The sequence below is a fragment of the Equus asinus genome, chromosome 25, assembly GCF_041296235.1.
Source record: "Equus asinus isolate D_3611 breed Donkey chromosome 25, EquAss-T2T_v2, whole genome shotgun sequence".
NCBI lineage: Eukaryota > Metazoa > Chordata > Mammalia > Perissodactyla > Equidae > Equus > Equus asinus.
The window spans coordinates 48,952,492-48,978,646 of record NC_091814.1 but is presented as its reverse complement, the minus strand read 5'-3'; the positions used below and the strand labels follow the sequence as shown (position 1 = coordinate 48,978,646).

Below are 26,155 nucleotides of genomic sequence, written 5' to 3'. Positions count from 1 at the left end.
AATGACCCAAATATGAAAAAAAAAGACTGGAAAAAAGTAAACAAAACTTTAGATACCCGTAGGACTGAAACAAAATATCTAACATTCATGTCATCAGAGTCCCAAAAGAATAGAAGAAAGAGTACTCAAAGATTACAGATTCAAGAAGTTAAGAGAACCTCAAAAAGGATCAACTCCCTAATAATCCACATCAAGACACATCATAGTCAAACTTCTGAAAACCAAAGACAAAGGAAAAATCTTAAAGGCAGGAAGAGAGAAACAACGCCTTAGTTTTAGGGGAAAAGCAATTTGAATGACAATGGGTTTCTCATCAGAAACCATATAGGCCCAAAAGGAAGTGGTACAACATTTTTCAAGTGATGACAGAAAAGAACAATCAACCCAATATCCCACATCTAGTGAAAATATCCTTCAGGAATGAAGAGATAATCAAGACATTCTCAGATGAAGGAAAACTAAGAGAATTTCTTTCTAGTAGATCTACTATACAAGAGAGGCTAGGAAATCATTTTACAATGTATACATATATCAAATCATCACATTGTCTACTTCAAATATATTATAATTTTATTTGTCAATTATACCTCAGTAAAGCTAGAAAAATTATTTTATAAATCTAAAAAAAATAAGATAAAAGAAAGGCTAAATTAAATTCTCTAAATAAAAAGAAAAAATATGAAAAGAAATCTTGGATCCTCAAGAAGGAAGAAAGAACACAGTAAACAAAAATATGGGTAAGTATACTACACATTCATTCTACTCTTGAGTTTTGTAAATTATATTTGATAATTGAAGCAAGTATATAACATTTTCTTATTGGTTCTAAATGCATGTAGAGTAAATACTCCAGACAGTTATACTGTAAACAAGGGAGGGTAAAGGAACATAATGGGAGATAAGGATTGTGATGGTTAATTCCATGTGTCAATTTGACTGGACTAGGGTGTGTCCAGATATCTGGTAAAACATTATATCTGCGTGTGCCTGTGAGACTATTTCTGGAAGAGGTTAGCATTTGATTCAGTAGACTAAGTGGAGATCAACCGTCCACAATGTGGGTGGGCATCATCCAATCTGTTGAGGGCTTGAATAGAACAAAAAGGCAAAGGAAGGCCAAATTCTCTCTCTTCTTTTAGTTGGGATGTTCATCTTCTCCTACCGTGGAACATTGGAGCTCCTGGTTCCTGGGCCTTTGGACTCCATGACTTATACCAGTGGCCCCCTGTTTCTTAGGCCTTCAGACTTGTGCTGAAATATACCACCAGCTTTCCTGATTCTCCATCTTGCAGGACAACAGATTGTGAGACTTTTTGGCCTCTGTAATTGCATAAGCCAATTCCTATAATAAATTTTCTTATTTATCTGTATCTATATATCCTATTGGTTCTGTTTCTCTAGAGATCTCTGACTAATACAATGATTCTATACTTCACTTGAACTGGTAAAATGACTACACCAGTAGACTATGATGAATTATGCATATATATAATGTAATACCTAGAGCAACTACTAAAAAACTATACTAAAAGACAATAAAAAAACTATAGATAATCAAAATGGAAATGTAAAAATTTCTGAAGCAACCCACAGGAAGACAAGAAAAGGAAATCAGAGAAATGAAAGACAGAGAGGAAAACAGAAAACAAAAATTAAAATGGCAGAATTAAGCCTTAAAATATAAATAATTATTTTAAATGTAAATACACCAACTAAAAGTCAGAGATTGCCAGACTGTATTAAAAGTCATACCCCAACTATATACTGTTTACAAAAAATTTAAATATGATGATATAGGCAAGTTAAGTAAAAGGATGGCAAAAATATCTTGCACATATTAATCAAAAGAAAGCAGGAGTGGCTATATTAATATCAGATCAATTAGACTTCCAAGCAAAGAAAATTACCAGAAAGGAGATATAATTAAAGAGTCAATCTACTAATAAGACATAACAATATTAAATATATATGCACCAAACAACAGAGCTGCAAAATATGTGTGGCAAAACTGATAGAACTGACAAGAGAATTAGACAAATCCACAATTATAAGTTGGGAACTTCAACTCATTCACATGACTGACCGTTCCTCTTGGCAGACTCACTATAACCTGTAGGGTCACAGGATCATGGATCACATGGACACAGCCAGATGCATCTAGAGATCATGCTGAAGCAGGTACTCAGTGACCAGCTATCTTCGAAGGCAAAGCCAAGTATACAGAAGCTGAAGGCACATACAGAGGCTGCTGGGTAAAGAAAGACTAGTAGCACCTATAAAGCTGTATTGAAATTCTCTCTTTGTCCACTCAGGCAAACTAAATTGTGACCCAATTCAAGTAACCTCACCACCACAACATGAATTCTTGTAGATTCATAGGAAAATAATTTTTATTAAAAAAAAAAAGCCTTTCAAGTAATCTGAAGAAAAATAACCTCATGTAAAAGGCATTTAAATATATCTGCCTCTGTAGGGCTCACCAAAATTTGAAAGAGCTGTTAAAATGAGCATTTATAATTAAAATATGGTTTATAATGTTATAAGTGACAAAGCTTGAAGTGTTTTCTATTACTATACTTCACGGGCATCATTGAAAATCTATCAGTATTCAACAACTTTTTACATTTTTGAAGGACTTACATTTTTGTATATGTTAGTTGCTATCTAAGTTCCAGGTACTCTCCAAACAAGTGGCCATCTCTAGACATCAAACCAGAACTTGATATTACACATGAGACTATGTCACCAAAGGCCAACACCTTTGAACATTATCGAATCAAGAGAAAAATCCCCCGAGAGTTTCCATCTTCCACTTTCCTTTTGTTCAAGTAAAGGAATTGACAGCTGACCAACCACATGTGCAGAGAACTTCGAGACACACCCCATATCTCAGAGCACCCCTGGTTTCACCATGGGAAAGACAGGGGTTTTAAGCCTCATTTGCCATTTCATGTGTAGCAAAGTTTACAGGTGGTGACCCAGCTCCAGGTTTACCTGGCACCCTTTGCATCTTAGCCTTTGGTAACAGAGGGCTTAACAACCTAGATGTTGTCAGCTGTTCCCTTAAATTGCAGCCTCTCAGGATCTTCATTATTTTTCATACAGTTGTGTTTTCCCCTAGAGCCTCACCCACCCCTTTCTGACCTTCCTCCAAACTATTTCACTACATCCTGAGGAAACTCCAAAACGTGAGACTAGAGTTTCTTCTCCACTTATTCCCTTAATTGAAACCAGAAATGCAATTCTCCTCTGATACTTCTACTCCCCAATCCTGTCTTTTAGAGGCTGCTTATTCTTCCACATCTGACAAGTTCAGCTCTATCAAATTCTCATTATAGATGCTTCCGGAGTGGTGGTCCTGAAAGAGTGATCCTCAAATCTGGAAACTTAGAAATACAAATTTATTGACTCCACCCCAGACCTACTGAAACAGAAACTCTGGGGAAGGGCCCAGCAATGGGTGTTTTAGCAAACCCTCTAGGTGAGTCTTAAGCACAGTGAAATTTGAGAACCACTGTGCTAGAGCGTTACCCTTCTACCTTGTTTAAGTACCTTCCTTATTCAAAATTCCTGCAATTTTGTTATACAATTCTCTACCTCTCCTGGACAGTGTCATCTCCCATTTTCAGTCATTTACCCACATTCAAGCATTGTATCTCACTCCCAAGTCGTACTTATCTTGGGTGACTTCAGTGTTTAGGGGACAAAGTACCCAATGCCCCAGCCTCAAAGTTCTTTGAAATTATGTACTCAACAAACTTGACCCACACCATGCTTCAGCAAATGACACCTAAGGTCACATGCTGACCTTTGTCAACATTTGGAGCTGTTCCTCCTCTGAAATCTTAAAGTCCACAACCTCATGAACATCTTGGCTATCTCAATTAACATCCTGACCATCCTCTCAATTCCTTACCTCAATGGTATTTACTCGTTAATCTAAAAAGATCTCAGATTTTTCAGCTCCTCCTTTTTCATCTACTCTGTTGCCATCCCCAAGTCTCACTTCTCTTATTTTCTAGTCTAGACCTTGTGGTGCACCACGTAAATCTTTCACTTTCAAACAACTTAATTCCCATTCTTCCTCTATACGTGCTCTATTAATTTTCAACTTAGATCAGTCCTACATGATAAAATTGGAACTTCTTACCATGGCATCCACTTTTAAACTCATGCATTTCAGCTGCTGGAGAAAATCACAGAAATGATAGATTAATGCCACTAACTGCCTCCAACTGTTAGTGGACTTTTCCTGCAATTCCATCAGTGGCAATGCCAATCCTTCATCACACAATGCTTTTATTCTCACTCTCCATAGATGAACAGGTCTCCTATGTCAAGGTAATATCAGAGTGAGTAAATATTAATTTCCTCAGTTTCTCACCTCAACAACTACAAACTTACTATCTGCAGTCGTCTTTGCCAGAAATCCATTCTGTTTCACAGGATGTGGTGTTTCCATCCATGCGTGATATTCTCCTGCCTCCTTTGGTCCTGGTTCAGCAATTACCTCCTCTCAGTCTCGTTTTTTCAGTGACTGCTTCCCTTGAAGTATAGAACATATTCAAGACTTCTTCATTTATAAAAAGAGCATAACCAAAAAATAATACTCTAAAACTAGCTGTAGCATCATTTCATTCTTTTCATTAATAATCAAGTTTCTTGAAAATTTATCCATCTTTTCCATAAACACTTCCTCAGTTTCCTTTTTTTCAATAAAAATAATTTATCACTATCATTTCACTGAAACTGCTCTCTCCAAGGTCCCTAAAACCCGTCTAAATATCAAATCTAGTTGTCAAGAAGACAACTGAAAGACTCTTTCTGGGCCTGCTTCTATCTCTCTGGACACTCCTACTTGATCTCTTTCACTGTATATTGTCTTTTTTGCTTATTCGTTACATGTTTTGTTCCAGAAGACTTCCTCTTTTATCTTCTCCTCACACTGAACATTCTCTAGGTGATCTCATTCTTACCTGTCTCTTTCACTGCTTCCAAATCACTATATTCAGTGCAGATTCTCCTGAGTTCCAAATCTAGATATCTTGCTGCCTATGGATATCCCCATCAAAATGTCCATTAGGCACGACACACAACAGATCCACAACTGGGCTCACAGTCTTCTACCTCAAATCTGCTTTCTCTTTTTTCTTTATCTGAGTGAATGAGACGACTTAGTTACTCCAGTTAGGAACCCAGAAGTCACTCCTATGCTCCTTAGCCCCTTAAACTCTGATTATTCAACTTTCTTCACTCTCCTATCTTCCTTCGTTTAGTTTATCTCAGACATAGTAGTTGCAATAGTTCCAAAACTGTCCTCCTTATCTCCTTTCTAACCTGCTTTTAATCTTGGCCCTCCTGCTACTGTGGTTTGGTCCCTATTTCAATTAGGCAAGTCCCAGAGAGGAGCTATGTTCAAGAGGGCAAGATGAAGCTGGGTGGGGTGATCTAAGGAAGAGCTTCTTTCCCTAAATTGGATTGCATCATGCTAGCTGGTAAATGTTGATATTATGACTAGAAGGGTTAAACATGTGAAAAATGTCATTAACGTAAGGCAGAGATGAATGATGAGACTCAGAGGATGGAATATGAAACCAAATGAGGCAAGGAATCCTAGATATCTGATGGAAGAATTTTGGAGTATGTGATAGGTATGGATGAATGTGTTGCAAGGTGAAGCACAGATGCCCTGTTTATGTGGTTTCTATGATACATGATATGGGCCAGTTGGAACTCTTTAAAAGATCAGATGGGACAGAGAGTTGCTAGACCATATTCTAGAAGGAAAATAAGATCATGCCAATTTCCTGCTTACACTACTCTGCTTTCTACATGGTAAAGTACAAAATTCTTACTATGTTTCACAAGACTCATTGTGATTTGACCCTTGCTTAACTGTACAGCCTCATCTCTCACTACTCCCTTAACATGTGTGCCCCAGCCACTGCAAGCTACTTAGAGGTCCTGAATGCAGTAAGCCTTTTGGTATCTTAATGTAGGATGTTTTCTCTGCCTGGAATGCCTGTTTCTTGCCCAACCAATCTGCTATTTTCTGATTTATTCTTTGAGACTCAACTTAAATAACTCTTCCTCTTTGACTCTGAAATCAGAGTTGGTCACACCACCCGCTTTGGGCTATCAATGTTCGTTGGTCACACCTCTCTTTGAGAGTTACAATTATTTTGTCTCTCCCATTAATCTGTAAGTTCTTTGAATGAAGGGGGTTATTTGCCTTTGTAAACGCAATGACTTCCATATAGGACTCAATATATGTCTGTTAAATGTATTAAGTATAGAGAAAGAAGTTAAATTTTAAGAATAAATAAATAAGACACACTAAGAAACCAAATCTTTACAGATGAAAATCAGCACAGATGATCTGTTTCTTCAAAGACGGTGCCTTAATATGTCATTGCTTCACTCTGAGCTCCAACCCAAGAGCGTCCTCTTAGCCAAGCAGCCTCAGAGACTGGTCAGCAGATGAGGACCAAAGAATAAAAGCCTGATTCTTCTCCCTGTTCTTTTTCTCCTATGGCCATGTTAGAGAGTTGTCATTTTCTCCTCTAAGTAATAAAGACCCACTACATGTTTTTAAGCAGGTCAATGACATGATGAGTGGTGTGTTTTAGAAAGATGAAACTGTAGCTCCAAAGAAAAGACAAGAAGTCAGAGAGACTAGTTATACCTGCAACAATTGTGGAATGAAGTAATGACTGTGGTAGGGGTAGAGACTTAGCTGTGAAAAACAAATGAACTGCAGTAAATGCCATGGAGCTTTTTATGATTGTGATTGTATTAGAGCAACTGTTTAAAGAACATCTTTCTGGTATGGTTTGCTATATTTATCCCCCACCCAGTATCTGAATGACAAAGCCATTGTAAGATCTACAGCACTTAGGTTCTCTTAGGTATTCTTGATTTTGGAGACCCCCACCTCACATAATGCCAAATGTATTAAATTGTTCCCCGACCCAACATAAATATAACATACTGATGATATAAAGATTGAATTGAGTTGTAGTTGGCTATTAAAAATGTTACATTTTGTTGATGTTGACAACAAATATTTATTGTTACATTTTTCAGGGGGACGGTTTTCCTTTTTCTCTGGGTGAAATGAAATGAGAAATGTGTATAGGCCAAAATCGCTGTGGCGAAAAAAACCCCCAAAAAAGTCTTGCAGTGAGATATTATTTCCTGCTACCAAGGAGTAGAGAAATGGTTAAAAGACCAATAACTTCCAGGATTCCAGATAATGTTTATCAATAATAACAGAAGATTTGTGAATGCTAAGTGGTAGTTTACATCCTCCACAGGCTTAACTTTTATTTCCTCCTTCTTCCTATATTCAACCTTCTCAGTGATAATATTACATACCAACACAATCTTCCAGGAAAAATTAATAATTTTTAGATTAACCGGAACTTTTGACAAAAAAGAACATTTGTCACTGGTTCTTCTCATGTCCTCTGCTGGGGCTGAGCCTATAGCACCTAATATGAAAGAACTCTTGAGTACATGCCTATTTCTTGCAGCCCCAGCTGAGTGGAATAGTTCAAATATATAACTAGTTTCTAATATCTTAATGGGGTTTTTGGCATAGAATCACAGCAAACTGTGATTCATGAAACAATTGTCCAAAATGATAGAAGTTCTTTTGCTGTTCTCCTTTAACCTCTCCTGACTACGTTGATTGAGTTTCCAGCTACCAAAGCTGTGAGGTCAAAGGAGATTTACCTAGTGTTGTGAGAAAAAGAAAAATAAACCTGACAACTTTCATCTCTTCTCTATGAAACCAAAATACATCTACGAGAAAACCAGAGCTTCCTCTTTTTTTTTTTAAGCTGAGAGAAAACAGATTGCGTTTCTTGTGGGAAGTTCTTAGAGGCACCTGCGCATTGTCAGCCACTTTCTGAAGTCACAAACAAGATCAAACAACATCCTGCAAAAACCTGAACATAGTGAAAGAAAAACTCTTATTATCTGTCTCAGGGAGTTCCCCAGGCAGAAGAAGAAACCTGGCCTGCCTATCTTACTTCTAAAACTACCTAGATAAAGGATGTCACTTGTAGAGGTACCACAATCTTTAGGCATCATTGGGAATGAAATATCTCTTTTTAGTGAATTTTCCATTTAACTGAAACTTATTCTTGTAAGCATCTTACTTTACGTTATTTTTTACTCCTATTAATTAAAAGATTTCTTAAAAAAGTGTATATTGTTTTGCCTTCTTAAACAATACACTAGATAGCATTTACTATTCTCTTAATGACTTTGGGTTATTATTATGATATCAATTACTAAATTTCATTTCACTGAGAGGATTTTGAAATATATAAAACTATTTGTTACCACATTAAACTGCCTTAGATAGTTCTAAATCCTGTGTGGACCTTAACTGTCACTTATTACTATTTTGTCATCAAGAAACACTTTATTGTCAGAGAAATTAAACAGAACTAAATAAGTGGACAGATATATCATGTTCATGGATCAGAAGACACAGTATTTTTAAATATCAGTTATACAAAAATTGATATATAGATTCAGTGTAATTGCAATCAAAATCTTATCAAGTTCTTTTTGTAGAAATTGCCAAGCTGATTCTAAACTTTGCATTTAAATACAAAAGACTTAGAATAACCAAGACAATTTTTAAAAAGAAGAACAAAGTTGGAGTCACTCCATACTTCCTAATTTTAAGAATTATATAGATAGAAAGCTCTAACCATAAAGCTACAGTAATGAAGGTGGTTGAGTATTGAGCTAAGGAGAGACCTATAGATCAATGGAACAGACAAGAGAGTTCAGAAACATACCCACCTATATGAGGTCAACTGATTTTCAACAAAAGATGCCAAAGCAATTCAATAAGGAAAGGATAATCTTTTTGAATAAGTGGTCCTAGACCAATCGGTTATTCTTGTGCAAATAGTGAACCTAGACTTTTATCCGACACAGTACACAAAAATTAACTCAAAATGGTTCATAAATCTAAATGGAAGAGATAAAACTATAAGACTCTAAAAGAAAACATAAGAAAAAATCTACAAGAACTTTGATGTGGCACTAAGCTTTACATATAACACCAAAATCACAATCCATAATAGTAAGAATTAATAAATTAAACTTTATCAAAATTAAAACTTTCGCTTTGGGATGATCCATACAACAACCTGAACGAATATTAAATGAATTTTTCTAAGTGAAAAAAGCCAAACCCCAAAGGTTACATATTGTCTGATCCCATTTATACGACATTCTAGAAAATGATAGAGACAGAAAACAGATCATTCACTGCCAAGGGTTTTAGGAAGGAGGAGAGTTTGAGTACAAATGGGCTGCACAAGGGAATTTTGGGAGGTGATGAAACTGGTCTGTATGGTACTGTGGTGTTGGTGGAAGCATCACTATATACTTTTGCTAAAACCTATAGAAGTTTATGTCACAAAGAGTAAACTTCACTGTATGCAACTTAAAAAAAACAACCAGGATGTTGAAGAGATCCCAGGATGGAATGCAGCCTGTGTCAAATGAATCAAACTGTATTACAGATGCATGACATAACCTTCCTGAAGGGGGTGGGGAAGAAAAGAACCGTCAGACTAGAGAAGACCAAGGAGAAATAACAACAAAATGCCATATGGCATCCTGGATTGGCTCTGGGAGTAGCAAACGACATTAGTAGGAAAACTGATGAAACCAAAATAGACTCTGGAATTTGATTAATTGTGATGTACCAATGTTAGTTTCTTAGTTTTGGCAAATATATTCTAGTAACGTAAACTGATAGCATTAGAGGGACCGAAATTGGGTGAGAGATATACGGGAACTCTTTGCAACTTTTTTGTAAATCTAAAATTACTTCCAGATAAAAAGTTTAAATAAATTCATAAATAAGTATCTATGAATCTATAACATGTAGTTTATACTGATTTTATATATACTTAATTCACATCTCCTAATATAAATAATTGAATAAGTAAATAAATGAGGAAGAATGGACAATTGTCCTTACAGAAGAATTCCAAATAATAAATGTGGAAGCAATGAGAGAAATACAAAATCACCATTAGAACACCAGAGCAGTACTCGCTGCTGGCGAATTCCATTGATGAATACTAACATTAGTGGGCAAAACTTTAAGGAGAAGCGGAAAATTCACACGGTTTCAAAGTAAATCCGTGGTGGTTTTAACATATGTCCACAAATGCTTTGTTAATCTTTTCGCTGACAGCTGGAGGCTAATTCACACCCTTGAGTGTGGATTGGATTTGTAGACTGCTTTCTAATGAGCAGAGTCTGGACAGGAGAATGTTGTAACTCTGCGGTGGAGGAACCTGGCAGACACCACCTTACCGAGTCATCAAAGTTGACATCACCAGTAATAAGTCATGTTGATAGGAAGAACTGATGACGATGTGATGAAAAAGGCACTTCACTTCTGTCTTATTCTTCCCCCCAAATTCATAACCTCGGTATAGTCTTGAGAAAGCCTCAGAAAAACCCAAATGGGGGGACAATCTACACTCTTCACAAGTGTCAAAAATCATGAAAAACAAGAGAAGTCTGAGAAACTATTGCAGATTGGAGGAGACTAACAACTAAATAGATTGGATGTAGGAATGGCAAAAAGACGTCAGTGAAAAAAACTGGAAAAATCCTAATAACGTCTGTAGTTTAGTTAACAGTGTTGAACCAATGTTAATTTCTAGTTTTGATAAATCTACCACGGTTATGAAATATACTAACATTAAGGGAAGCTGGACGAAGGGTATATGAGAACTCTTTGTACTATTTTGAAACTGCAAAATAATAAATTTAAAATTATTTCAAGATCAAAAGTTAAAAAAATCACACAAAGGGGGCCAGCCGGGTGGCGCAGCGGTTAAAATTTGCATGTTCCGCTTTTGAGGCCAGGGGTTCGCCGGTTTGGATTGCGGGTGCGGACATGGCACTGCTTGGCAAGCCATGCTATGGTAGGCGACCCACATATAAAGTAGAGGAAGATGGGCACAGATGTTAGCTCAGGGCCAGTCTTCATCAGCAAAAAGAGGAGGATTGGCTGCAGATGTTAGCTCAGGGCTAATCTTCCTCAAAAAAAAAAATCACAGAAAGTATTTTTAAAGACATTGCTTCTGAATATTATTTCCTATTCTACTAAAATGCATTGTTAAAATTAGCCTAGTGAAATGGTGGCTAAGAATGAGAGCTTTAAATTTTAACTGTCTGTCTGAATGAAAATCTCAGTTCTGCCTTTTACTAGCTTTGTAACTTGGACAAGTTATTAACTCTTCCAAGACTCAGTTTACTATCTGTAAAATAGCAATGACATTATATAGCTAATGGATAAGAGAAAATAATGCACAGGATCTAGTACATAATAACTGCTCAATAGATTTAGCTATTATTAAAAGTTATTATTACTTTTACTTTCTTTAGACCAGCATAGTTTAATTTTCATCTAAATAACTAAATATGAATAAATATATCTTATGTGCTGAGGTTATTAACCTCAGCCTACAACTATGGAGAGAATGCATTTTGAAGCCATCACTGCTATTGGCAAAGGAGCCCTCCACAAGGTCGGTTTCAGCTGGGGGAGAGCTTTTGTGGGAGGCAGTGGCTGCAAGGAAAGGCTTGGTGGATCGTGCCTCAGACGGAAAATTTCCTGCCAAATATTTAGAGCAAGAGTGGCCCAGGAAGGCGCCGTGGTGTTCTCAGCCATGCTTTCTTGTACTCTGACTTTGCAGACTCTGCTACCTGTTCCCTTCAGAAAGGAAAAACACAAAGGGAATTTATGGTCTACCCCTTTCAATTGCTCCTGTCACTCTCACCCATGGGAGCATCACATGGCTCTAAATAGATATAGTAACATACAGGAGCAGCAAAGCCAAACGTGTCAGAAAAGCCAAATTTTCAGGTAGCAAGTCTGACAATTTTCATCCAACCAAGTTGACATCATGGATGTGGTAAAGTTGCATGGAGTCCATGAAACCCTGCCTTCTTAGTCCCAGCGTGATAGTTCTGTGAATGTTTGTGTCTCAGTAAGTGAGTGTTAGTGTTCCCATAGTCCCCAAACCAACAAAACCAATGTTCTTCTCCCTATGTTAGTCCAAACTTCATTTTCCTGTTCTTTCAGTAAGCACGTTTACATACACACCACTTATATGCGAATAGGTTTTGCCATGGGCAAAGCTATTTCACAAGCAGCTTATGTAAGATTTTATTATTATTATTTAAGGTTTTAAATTTGAGGTCCCATGGGTAAGAGAACACCGTGTTTTTCCTCTTCCTCTTTCTCCAGGGCCTCCTGCTTTTCCTTATCTTTCTTTTCTACCTGGGGCAGGGTTGCCTTATCTCCACAGCTTCATGACTTTATGATAGCATTTAGCAATGACATAGCACTTACCACTCTCTTAATCCTACAACAGCTCCATGAAGTAGGTATTATGAATATTTGTACTTGTAGGTGAGGAAGCCGGGTGGCAGAGCCAGGGAGGTGTGCTTTGAGAATGGTTACCTTTCCCTTGGTCATCCGTCTCACTGTTTCCCTCCCTACCCCCACCCCAGGCTCCACCAGGTGACACTCATCTGTTCTATGGCTTCATGGCTCACTTGGACATTTGTGCCTTGGCATCAGAATATTATGTCTTTAAGTATTCTCCTTGAAAACAAAAATACTCCCTAGGAGTATTGGTAATTCAACTGGGGTGCAAGTCTTTCAAGGGCAGGGACTCTGTCCCTTATATCTTTTGTATTGCTCCTACAGGCTTGGTACATGGCAAGAGTGTGATTGAGGCACATGTTTTCCTCTGCTGGCTAAGCAATTAGAATTTTGCTAAAGAGATGGGAGAGATACTTCCAAACAGGTCAAGGCAGGGCAATACAGTGGGCTGCTGAGAACACTGGATCAGAGGTAGGTTCAGAAGGCAACAAGAAGTGAGAAAAAGGAAAATAGAGGAAGGAAATTGAAGACAGCCTCACTTACTTTTTAATTTTGCCTCACTTGAGCTCTGATGCTGGGGAGCAGCCATTGTGATACTGACCTTTACATAGCACTTCATAAAGAGATTTCACACCTATCTCATGTGATGCTTATAGCAACCAGTGAGGTAGGAAGGGAGGCTTCTCAGAGAGGCCAAGGTCAAACCAGGTTTTAACTTTCCAAACCCAGGGTTCTTCCCCTCCCCCTCCCAACTACTAGAGGCTCAGTTACGTGGAAATGAGTTCAAAAGGAAAGGGGTTTTCTTTGTTTTGTTGGTTTTTTGGTGTTTTAAATTTATTTTTATTGAGGTAAGATTGATTTACAATATTATATCAATTTCATGTGTACATCACTGTACTTCAACTTCTGTATAAATTACATCGTGTTCACCACCAGAAGTCCAGCTGCCATCCGTCACTGTACACATGAGCCCCTTTACCCCTTTAGCCCACTCCCACTCCCTCTGGTCACCACCAATCTGGTCTTTGTATCTATGTACTTGTTTGTTTATCTTCTACACATGAGTGAAATCATACAGTAATTGTCTTTTTCCATCTGACTTATTTCACTTAGCATAATACACTCAAAGTTCATCCATGTTGTGACAAATGGCAAGATTTCATCTTTTTTTATGGAAGGGCTTTTTTAATCATTTATACTGAGGAGATCAGAGGAAGCTCACTTTACCTGAAGACTCAGAACTAGAAAGCGCTGCCCTGCACACACATCAGGACATCTCTGCCCTGAAGACACATGGATGCTTCATTCCCATGGTCTCTGGGTGGGGTAGAGAATGCTGGGACAAGGCTCTCATCTCATGCTGTACCACAGTCCTGTGTTCTTTCCCTTTAAGTCACCCAGGAGAGACTCCACTGAAGGCATTTGTCAGTCAGAACTTTACCAGCCCAGCACATGTAGCATGACCAATTTACCATTTATTATTATCTTTTAAAATTTTGAAACTATCTCAAACATACATGAAAGTTGCAACACTACAATGTTTTTCTGAAACAATCAAGTTGTTGACAGGATGCCCTATCATACCTGAAAACTTCAGTGTGTATTCCTAACAAACAAGGACATTCTCCTGTATAACCACAAAACAACCATCAAAATCAGGAAATTAACATTGATACCCTTCTACCATCCGTCCTACTCTCCCAATGTAGTTTCAGCCATTGTCCCAATGGTGTCCTTTGTAAGAAAAGGGTCCGGTTCAGAATCAAACATTGCATTTAGTTGTGTCTCTTTAGGTTGCCTCCATCTTTATTTAGTTTTCTCTCCTTGAATTTCATGGCCTTGGCACTTTTGAAGATTACAGATTTGTTACTCTATAGCGTATTCCTCAGTTTGATTTTCTCTGATGTTTCATCATGATAGGATTCACATTATTCTTTGGCAGGCATGGCACAGAAGTGATGCTGTTTTCTTCTCATTGCCTCCTATCAGGTGGTGTATATTTTTGACTTATCACATTACCGATGGTTGCTAACATGATCATTTTATTAAGGTGATATCAAAGGTCATTTTATTTTAATGTAAGTAAATGTAAAGTAAGTAATGTAAGTGTAAACTTACTATTTTCCCTCTATAATTCATATGTATTTGGGGGAAAATGCTTTGACAAAGTAAATATCCTATTCCTCATCAAACTTTCTATGAATTTTTCACTTATTTATATTAACATAGGCTTATGGTTTCTCATTTTATTCAATAGATTAAAATGCATTGCTACCATTATTTATTTTAGATGTTCAAATTGTCTGCAGTTTGGCCAGTGGGAGCCTCTTCAATCTGTTTTCTGTGTCCCTTTGATCTAACTCCATCATTCTTTGAGCATTGTCTTACTTTATGGCATAGCAAGATGTTTCAGGCTCTTTTTGTACTTTTCCTACCCCAGCTATGGAATCAGCCATTTTTCTGAGGAGTTTTGGCCCCTTTTAGTAGAGAACGATATTTGGAAATGATGATCTGGAAGCTAGATGTGCTCATTGTTTTTGAGATGGCATTGCTTCCAGGCCCTCTCAATGGACAGAGCTGGGGAGGGATATATGTATTTGTGTGTGTGTTTGTATACACATGCACATTTTCATCTATATTTATTTATTTGTCTATCTATATTAAAATCCATGTTTTCATGCCAATATCTCCAATTCCAATGCAACACCACGTGGTTCATTCTATTTTTCTTTCCATATTTGTAACTTTTCCAACACTGAGAAAACAGGCTTTTATTATCCTGAAAATGCTTCTTATTTGATCAACCTCCCTCTTTGTAACTAATCTCCTATTGTCACTGCCCTAATCCTTAAGAGTACCCCTGCCTACAACTTCTTGAGCTCACATATCCTGTGCTTGATGGCATCCTCAAGCTGAAGCCCTCTGGTGCCTCCTAGGCCCTCATGCTCCCAACAGGACTGCCTTCCTCACCTTGCTTAGGTTACAACATTTGACACTGGGTTGCCCCTCTTCATCCCACTTGGACATAGACAACTTGAGCAGGGTTTCCCACCTATGTGGATGCCCTCATCGATCTTCTTAGGCTCTGGCACTCACACCAGGCCACCCTCTTGTCCAGGTGCCCTTCTTGTCCACCACTTGGGCTCCAACACCCACACTACCTACGCTTTATGTTGATGCCCTCTGTAACTTTCTGGGGCTCTGACATATCATGACCTGCCCCAAGCTCCCTGCAAGGAAAGCCCAGTTCATATACTCACGTGGGCACCCTTCTCATTCTCACTGGGTCGCTTTGGGCCACCCTCCATTGTAGAAGCCTTTCTAATCCCACTCAAGCTCTTGCATCCATGCCAGGCCATCCCTCTTCATGGATACCCTCTTCACCCTTCTTGGGCTGTGACTCCCGTGTGGACACCACCCTCACCACTCATGGGTTCCAACACCTCATATCAAGATGTTCCCTGTCCACCCCCACATTTCCATGGCTGTCTTCGCTCAGCCCTACCTAACACCTTTGAACTGCATTGCTCAGGAAGGGCAGGGAAAGGGGAAGAGGAGGAGGATCACTTTATTTTTGAGATTTTATTTTTCCTGTTTCTTATTTCAAGATTCCTAGACTCCACATAGAGAGGCAACTAAGGGTAAAGTCCAAGAAATTTATTATGAAGGTTTTTAAATAATTGAGAAGGAAAGCAGAATTGAGTTAAAGCCTAAAATAAAATGACCTTTGAAGAATCCTTAAGAGATTTCAAGTTTCCAGGATTTTGTAAGAGGGGCAAGTCCCAGTTTATTTCGCCAAGCTCCTTATGATATGTTGATGCCTGTACTTGGCCTGCCACAATGGTTTGCATTTCCAAAATAAGTTTAGGTTCTATGTTCTCCAGAAAAACCTTCTTTATAAATTCTGGCTCTTGCATCTCTTCATCCTGACTACTCAAAGCAAGAATTCTGAATCATTTGATTTTTACTGACTTTTGATAATAAAATGCCCTATGTTATTTTCCAGTTATTTTCCATGTGTAATAATAGCTCCACAAGTTTGTGAAAATTTTCTTGTAACCCCCTACGGGGTCTAACAGAGGGTTAAGCTCACTAAGCTGGGTTTGATGCAAACTGATACTTCAGAGAGAAAAAAGCAGTGCCCAGAGTCAGGAAGGGGATTTCCCTTCGTATTGCTCTTTCTCTCTCTCCCCTTTACTACCCTGACCTCATCCCTACCCCCAACCTCCGCCTTCACCTAGATTCATTCATGTTGTTATTGTCTGAGGCATAGAGGAGGCAGAAGCCATTATTTACTGAAGGTATTGCATGCTGAGTAATACTTGGAGAAATACATGGGTTTCTGCCAGTCACCAGGGAACCAGCAACTTCTACCATGGTTGATGTGTTCATCTTTGGTCAACAACACAGGAGAACCTCGGAATTTCCCTGTGCTTCTGAGAGGAATGGAAGAAGTTGAGGACAGGCTGAGAGGAGGGAAGTGCATTTTTGGGGGTGCAAAGTCAAGGCTGTTTTCAGATAACCAGAGATACCAGCTTCATTTTTCCCTTTGAGTTCTGCATTAATAAAGAAATTATTTCATTGCCTATGATTGCCCCAAACTGGCAGTTTTCTTTTCCAAGATCACTGCCTCCTTGGCCTCATTGACAGTCTTGAGGCTTTGTTAGAAACACCTTTGAACAGTCCTTGTGGTGTTACTCCATGTGTATCCCATTTCTTCCAAAATCAATAAAGGAAATGGATATTCATTCTACTGGAGTAGATGCTGCTTTTGCAGAAAGCAAGGCCTTATTAATAGAATATTATTGTTACTTTCATATATTATATCCATTCTTATACATTAAATAGTACCAAGTTTTTGGTTGGCAATAATGTTATTAATATATGTAAGGAATTTTTTTCTCTGAACAAATAAATAACATTTGCATTTTCTAGGGTTTTTATTAAAAAAACTAGTTTATTGAGGTATGATTCACATACAAAAAGCTGTACATATTTAACGTATGCGATTGGTGAGTTTGGAGACAAATATACACCCATGAAACCATCACCAAAGCCAATGCCGTAAACCTGTCCCTCACTTCTACAAGCTTCCTCCTACCCTCTGTATTTATTATTATTATTTGTGATAAGAACACTTAACATAAGATATACCCTCTTAGGAAATTTTTAAGTATACAATATGTTATTGTTAACTATAGGCACTATGCTGTACAGTTATTCTCTAGGATTTATTCATCTTGCATAACTGAAACTTTGTACCCTTTGACCAATCTCTCCCCATTTCACCCTCCCCTTCATCCCTGGCAAGCACCATTCTATTCGCTGCTTCTGTGAATTTGACTATTTTAGATTCCTCATAAAAGTGCAGTCAGGTACTACTTGTCCTTCTTTGTTTGGCTTACTACCATGTTCACCCATGCTGTCCCAAATGGCTGTGTTTCCTTGTTTTTTAAGGCTGAATAATATTCCATTGTGTGTATATACCACATTTTCTTTATCCATTTATCCATTGATGGACATTTAGTTTACTTTCAGGTCTTCAATATTGTGAATAATGATGCAATAAATGTGGGAATGCAGGTATCTCTTCAAGATCCTGATTTCAATCCCTTTGGATGTGTACCCAGAAGTGAGATTGCTGGATCATACAGGACTTCTATTTTTAATTTATTGAAGAACTTCCATATTGTTTTCCATAGTCACTGCATCAATTTACATTTCTACCAACAGCGTACAAGGGTTCTCTTTTCTCCGTGCCGTCAATAGTACTTATCTTTAATTTTTTTACTACAGCCAACCTAATAGATGTGAGATGATATCTCAGTGTGGTTTTTATTTGCATTTCCTTGATGATTAGTGATGTTGAGCACCTTTCCATGTGCCTGTGGGCCATTTGTATGTCTTCTTTGGAGAAATGTCTATTCAAGTCCTTTGACCATTTTTAAATCAGGTTATTTGGTTTTTGCTGTTGAGTTGTAAGACTTTCTTGTATATTTTGGATTAACCCTTTATCAGATATATGGTTTGTGAATATTTTCTCCCGTTCCATAAATTACCTTTTCATTTTGTTGATTGTTTCCTTTGCTGTACAGAAGCTTTTTAGTTTGATGTTGTCCCAATTGTTTATTTTTGCTTTTATTGCCTGTATACAGGTTTCTTTCCCCCTTAAGTTGCAATGCCTAGGGTAAACAAATTATGGAACAGAACATGGAATTTAGGCATAACTTTACTTTAGGAGCTTCAAAATTTAAACATTTTTAAAATAAGGTGGAATTTCCCAGTTGAATATATGTAATTTAACAAATATTTATTGATATCAACTATGTGCAAGTCACTGCCTTGGGGTTAGGAATAGAAAAGAGTGAACAGAGAGGAATGAGACAAATTCTTTGTCTCTAGTGCCATTATAATGCAATGAGGGATAATTAAATATAAAACCAGCAAAATATAATTAACACAAAATAAAGGTATCCTGTATTAGGAGTGAATTATTTCTCCTGAAATTAGTTCTTCCTGAGGGGAGCAAAGTTTCCCAAATAAGACTGGTTCATGAGTTCTCTTTAGATAGACCAAGTCTGAAAGTATGAGAATGTAAGAATCCAGGGAAGGATGCGTGGTGGAGTAGGGCTGTAGCAAATGATCCATCCTGAGGGGATACTGTAGGGAACAATTCTGGAAAGGACATTTGGGATTAGATTATGAAGTCTGGGTTCTAGATTAAGGAGTTTAGGCTTTATTCTCATAAAGGCATGGAGAAGACTGCTAAGGAAGCGAGTGACATGAGCTGATTAAAAGTGTGGGGACTGAGTAGTGAAGTGAATGGGGGTTTGTGTCATAAAGTAAATCATCCATTTCCATGAACACTTGTTGATCAGTAGGTGCTGGTGATACTGAATCTAAGAAGACACAGCTTCTGTGATTAAAAAGCTTCTGGCCTACTGGAGGAGACAGTGCCATGATAGTGATAGTACATGGTCAGTTTAAATTAGACTGGTGGTGGAGCCAGCCCAGTGGCGCAGTGGTTAAGTGCACACATTCCGCTTCTCAGTGGCCCAGGGTTCGCCGGTTTGGACCCCAGGTGTGGACATGGCACCACTTGGCAAAAGCCATGCTGTGGTAGGCGTCCCACATATAAAGCAGAGGAAGATGGGCATGGATGTTAGCTCAGGGCCAGGCTTCCTCAACAAAAAGAGGAGGATTGGCAGTAGTTAGCTCAGGGCTAATCTTCCTCAAAAAAATAAAAAAATAAATTAGACTGGTGGTGAGAGGTGAGGATAAAGGAAAGCTATATGGGTAGGTGACACTAAGTTTTCAGGGATAGGTTCACATTAGCTAGACTTATATCAGGTGTGTGTATGGATATGTATGATGCTGGTGGTGGGGTGTGTGTGGAATTTGGGTACTTCAGGTAGAGAGATGCTCATGTATAAATGCATGGGTATATTCAGAGGGAACAAGCAGCAAATTATTTCATGTGGCTGAACTGAGCCATCTGTGGTGGTTATGGCAGGAAATGAGCCTAGAGAAGTAGGCAGAAACAAAATCATGAAAGATCTTGGTTGACCAATGAAAGATTTTTTGCTTTTATACTGAAAGCAATAGGGATCTATGAAATTTAACTAAGAAAATGGCATAATCATATTTGGGCTTTAGAAAGATCACATAGGCATTTGTAAATAAAAGCTATATAAACTAGAGGAGATAGCTAGTTTGGAGAGTGTTGTGGTTGTCCACATGCTGAATTAAGGCAATAAAGGGGTGAAATGGATGGATGGGAGAGATTTAAGGAGGTAAAAACTATAGAATCAAAAGAGAGTTTGGGTGTCTGAGGTTGGGTGAGAGGGAGGATTCTAGCAAGGTGCTTAGTGTTTGGCCTTGAACACTAGAAATTCAAAGTGTCATGCATAGGGATAGGAAATGGAGAGTAAAGAAGAGAGGATTTGGAGAGAAATGCCAAATTTAGGATTGGACACGTTGAGTTTGGAGGTGCTAATGAGCCATAATTCTGTAGCTATAAGTGGAACCCTGAGGAACCCTGACATTTAGGAGTGGAAAAGAAGGATCTATGAAGAAGGAGGAAGAAAATCCATAGCATGGTATCCCAGAAGTGAAGGGCAGAGTCTCAAAGATATGTCAGTGAGCAACAGTATCAGATATCATGAGGACAAATAAGAAAAGAGCAGAAGCTTGCATGGAGGTCATTGGACACTTCAGAGAGAAGCATGGTGGAAACAGGAACTGGATTGCTCTGAGTTGAGAAGTGACAAGACGTAAAAATGAAAGGAAGAAGAGGTGACAAGTTTTCCTTTTTTTTTAATTAAAGAAGCATGAATTCCTAGAAAAAATCATTGCTATTGATTTGGCATTGCAGGGTGGTGTTTAAATATGTATATGCTGATAGAGCTGTACAGTTGCTGTGCCCATGACAGCCTCCCTAACCTGAAGTTTACTCTCTTCCCTGATCTTCAAATGCAGGGCAGCCAGATGAAGACAGCTGAGAAGAGGAGGCCCAGTTGCAGGAATGGGCCAAGTACTTGTGGAGGGCAGTGAAATCAATGGTTTGCTTCAGGCAGAAAAAAGAACATGAAATGGGCAACTGGGCATTGTTTAAGCTGTTGGTTCACATCAAGGAGCAACAATACTAAAGAACTGGTAGAGAGAAGGCTCTAGAAACAGGAACTATTGGCAGGCTAGACCAAGTGCACCAAAAGTATTTCAAAACTTTTGAGATTAAGTGCTAGTTCATGTCTGAGTAACACAAAACCAACAGACTGTGGCTTGGGAACCACAGCATCATTCTTATGAAGGAATTCTGGGAAAAGCTCAAGAGCTTCTCTCTCTGAGACTGTCTGCAGGCATGCAAATAGTGATAAATATGTTTGGTCTTCTACACATTTGCTAAAATCTAAGCTCTGGATGCCAGGAAACCTAGGAGAGCTGGGTTTGTTTTTTCAAAAATAATCACCATTACATTTTTGATCACTGAAGATGCAGACTTATTGGAAAAAGAATGTTTGATTACCGAAATGTACAGAAAGTGAGAGTTTCCCATAATCAACCACCCCCATAACCACTGTTAACCAATGTATCTATGCAATTAATTGTGTTTTTACAAAAATGAGATAATATTGTATATGTTGTGTGATTTCAATTAAAAGTGTCTTTTATCTCAATACTTAGAGACAATTTTCAGTCTTAATCTTCTTCCTTAACAAACCAACGAAAACAAGATGTGTATTTCCTAGTGTACTGATTAATAAAGTTATTTTAACAAATTCCTGTCGATGAATATGTGGGTTGTTTCTGGTCCTTCACTGTCTCAGACAGACTGTAGTAAGCATTCTTGTGTTGTGCGTGTGCATGGGCACTTCTAGATCTATACTCCTGGATACACATCTAGGAGTCAAATCACATCCATTTCTAAAAATTCATATATAAAAATTATGTATATTTTGCCAAACTACCCTGGGATAGCTGTTAAGGGAGCTGAAAACTGCCCCTGTAGCAGGGGTTCTTATCTTAGATGACATGAACCGTGGATATGATCAGAGTGTCTGTGAACAGCATTGGGAAAACAATTAGCATCTTTATTTTCTCTGTGTCTACCTGAATTTTAGCGTGCCCTTCAGTTAGTAGTGATGACAGCAACCAACCACAGTATTAGCAGTAGCTGTGATTTTATCACTAATAGAATTCACAGATATTTTCAATGTTGTTGCCAATATCTTGAAATGTTGTTTATGCCTTTCACTACTTTAAAATTATGGTAGTTATGAGTCCTGCCAGTACATCTGGTTATTTAATGTGTTTAAAAAGAAGATATATTTCTATGCCACAGACTTTTAAAAGTTTGATAAATATATTTCAATACATTTCTTCATTTGTAACATTATGTAGTTTATTTTATGTTTTTAAAAGCGTTATTATGACAAATGGTCCTGAGCTTTCATGAGACTGTCAGAATCTGTGGCACGAGAAGGTTCAAATTCCCGTGACTTAGAGTCATAAGAATTGAGAATTATAATAACAATGAGAAAAAACATTTATGATGTTATGACACGCTAGACACTGTTCTAAGCATTTTACTTATATTAACTCATTTAATCTTTACAACAACGCAACTAGGAAGTAACCTATTTTCATTTTAAAGGCAGAGAAACTGGAGCACACAGAGGCTAATTTGCCCAAGGTCACATTACTAAGCCAGTTGTATAGTCAGGCTCCGACCTTAGCAGTGCACTGCAGAGTCTGTGTACTTACCTACTCAGCTAAGCTGGATTTCAGGAAAAAGTCTCTGGATATTTGAGGTGGTAAAGTCAATTACCTGGACACTTACCTGGTTACTCTGACTGCACACTCTGACCTAAGAAATATGATTCCATCTGTGCCTCTACCTACTCTGTTTATGGAAACGTAGAGGGGTGGGCAGGATAATAGAGGAGCTAACCAAGAGAACATAGACTCCCTGGTTCTGAATAAAGTTGACATCTTCTGATGGACGATGGTTCTCATTTACTCACAAATTCATTCATTCAACAAATATTTTGAGTCCCTAGTGTACTGGGTACTTTCTTAGGCACTGGGATGTAGCAGAGAGTCAGAAAGATGCAGTTCCTGCCTTTCTGGACTTTATGCTTCAGTGAGGAAAGCAAGACACGAAACACATCCACAGAAACAAATAAGCAAGATCATTTCACAGAGACATAAGTCCTATGAAGATGATAAAACAGGGTAATGGGTTAGAGAGTGACACAGGCAGGGGTGGGAGATGTAACTTCAGCTGGGTGGTCAAGGAGAGCTCTACTGTAGGGTGGCATTTGGGCTGAGATGGCAGTGATTTGGAGGAGGCAAGCTATACAAAGATTTAGTGGACAGTGAGCACACCATGCCAAATGTCTGGAGGTGTGAAGTAAATTGTTGAGACAGGAAAGAGTCATGAGAGGGAAGGAGTGGGTGGTAAGCATGGGCCACTGACTGACCAGCTGGCAAAAGAATATGCTTGGAAATATCCCTCCCTCACCCTTTCAGCAGGAATTTCTCACTACCAGAGCCAACGCTTGTGAATCGCTAGCATTAGGAATGCTCTTGGTAGGTCGCACTTCTCCTTTATCAGGTCTCTGTTGTAACCACTTGCCCCTTTCCCACCAGAATGTATACGCCTGTACTTGTTTTCAAGTTGCTCTTCCCTCCCCCAGGGACTGAGGGAGAAAATGCTGGGAAGGAAATTAGATCGTGCCAGTTACAGAATACTGATAACACTCCGTCACTTCCAATCGGCAGACTCATCTCCAGAAAAGTGAGTCTGTCCACAGCTTAGAGTTTCAGTTCTGTTATGTTGTCTCACCACTGACCAATTTTATGCTGATAGAGGGTGGATTGGCTTTAGTGAGTACTTCTACTCTAAATCTAAGAGAATCAAAGTAAAATGTACAGGGGGAAAAAAAAGAGATTGCACTGCAGCATGGAGGAGATAACTAAAACCAGAAAGACAGGGCATGGGCTCCAACTCACAAAATCATTAGCTTACTTTCAACTTTGTGCAAAGTCTGTAGGTATTGAGGGAAGAGGTGCTGAGCAGCTTCTCAGGGAGAAGGCATTTTCCTGAGCAGGTCACACCGTCCCCAGGAGCGCCCTGAAAGAGCGGGCTATGGAGGCACAGGCTGTCTGTGGTTCTTAAAAGCCCCAATGCAGTTTTCAAACAGGAAGGGAGATCTACTCTGAGTCTTCTTAAACTAATTTGAACTGGGCTAGAACATTTTCTGCCTTTCTAACACAGAGTTTAATTCCCTCCTCATACACAAACTTTCAAGAGGTCGTCTTTACTGTCTTTACGAAATGGTTGTGCACAACCCAAGCCAATTTTATGACTGGCAGTGCGGCCTGTTGGAGCATAACATCCCTGGCCATTTCCTCCAGCTCCAGAATTACTCACAGGATGCAAGATATGGGAAAGACTTTAATGAAATCCCCCCTTCCCCCTCCCTGCCCCTCAGATTGCACCTTAACTCCTGCTTGAAGTTCTCTGGGCGGGGGGGGGGGGGGTGAGGTTGGGGTGCTGGATAGAAACTTATTTATAATTAGAAGTGAAGCTTAAGACACAAAAATCGCCGGGGGAGAAACATCCCTACACCCGAGTGATATTTTGATTGTATTTTTTACCACATTAATTTATTTAGGTAATAATTGTACACATATCACATCACTGATGAAAAAATAAAAGACATTCAACTTTTCTGAGCTTTCAATCAAACTAATGAGCATATGGTTAAGTAAAGCCCAGATGCTAGGGATTCTCTAGCTAACAGGTCAGGTGCATTTCTTTTGGAGCATCTGTTCTCACCACGGTGGCTTGTCTAGTGGCCTGATTAAACACTCCAGAGCCTCATCTCTAGCTGCCCACGTCAGCCCGAGATGCTGGGTCTGCACTATCATTTCTCTAAAGTTAACAGGCAACTTCTCAGTCTTCTTTATCTTATATTTGTTTTGGCAAAAAGTATTCACCATCCTAAAGCCCTTTCCATTTTTCCTACTGTATAAGAGGAAAGAGAAATGTGTCAGTGGTGTTGGATCCCTTTCTGTTGACCTAGAGAATAACCCGGAGTAGGAGACATCAAATATGAATCTACCAGGCTACCCTGAGATCCTGTGCAAACACTGTTACCTGGCACATAATCATTTCTGACAGCTCAGCTGGATCTTTCACCCAGTGCGGCCTGTAAGCCATCCTTAAACCGATCGAAGTGCCAACACCTTTTGAGTGAGTCCATGAAAAATAGAAAAATTCAAGTGGTCACCGATGAAACTCCAGATTTTTAAAGCCAGGGATGAAAGTTTTAAAAATGTACCAGTACTTCCTACAGATAGGAAAGAGAATGTTCAGACATGTAAGGGAAAGCCACTTTAAAAGTGAGGGCTGGTTAGGAGAGAAACAAGGCAATAAAAAAAATAGTAATTGGTGAGTCTGCGTTAAAATAAAGAAGTTGAGAGCAGCAAACCAACTGTATGGTTATCTAGCCATCATACAGCATCACAAGAAAATGAAGACACTGAGTGAGTTGCACCCGTTTTGTGAAATCATGGAGGAAAGTGGAAAAACTAGTTTGGACATTCATTAAGGGCCATAGAATGAAAGAGCTGGCAAGGACCTTGGAGATATTTACCCCAATCTCCTTATTTTATTGATGAGGAAATGGAGGTCTTGGCAGCTTGCATGACTTACTCAAGGTACACAGGAACTTGATGACAGACCCCAAATAAGAATCTGCTCCCAGATTCCAGCCCAGGTTCCTTACTGAACATATCACTGCATCTCCACTTGTCCTTTCCTTCCATTGTTTGGCATTGTTATCTTTACCCATGGTAAATTCTCCTTTGGCTCTCCTTCCCTAAGTTGAGTGATCCAGAAATAGCTTCAGACATTTAATTCCACCTGATTTTCCCTGAGCCTTATTCCTATGCAAGGGCGGCATTCTGGTACAGAAGATATGTAAAAGAGCAATGGAGTCAGAGTCAAGAGAATTAGGTCCAAATCACTTACTAGCTCTGTTGAATAAACAATTACCATTCTAAACATGGTTTTCTTAATTATTAAATGGGCAAAGCTAAAAGCTCTATTTTCTTCCCTCTTTTTGTGCTGTTACTGTTATACGTATGCCTATATACATTAGAAATCTGACAATACGTTCTTACAATTATTACTTTACA

At 38.7% G+C, this 26,155-nt stretch overlaps 1 long non-coding RNA gene across 5 annotated transcripts in view; it reads left to right on the top strand.

Moving 5' to 3' along the window:
- The window catches only part of LOC106838689 (uncharacterized), a 275,810-nt gene that overhangs the window by 129,315 nt on the left and 120,340 nt on the right, over positions 1-26,155 (top strand). The window contains exon 3 of one of the 5 annotated variants that reach the window (XR_011498185.1): positions 20,927-21,722. The exons of the other annotated variants lie outside the window; for them this stretch is intronic. This is a non-coding gene — a long non-coding RNA (uncharacterized lncRNA). Of the gene's footprint in view, positions 1-20,926; positions 21,723-26,155 lie in introns of those variants that run through there. 5 annotated transcript variants of the gene reach the window in all.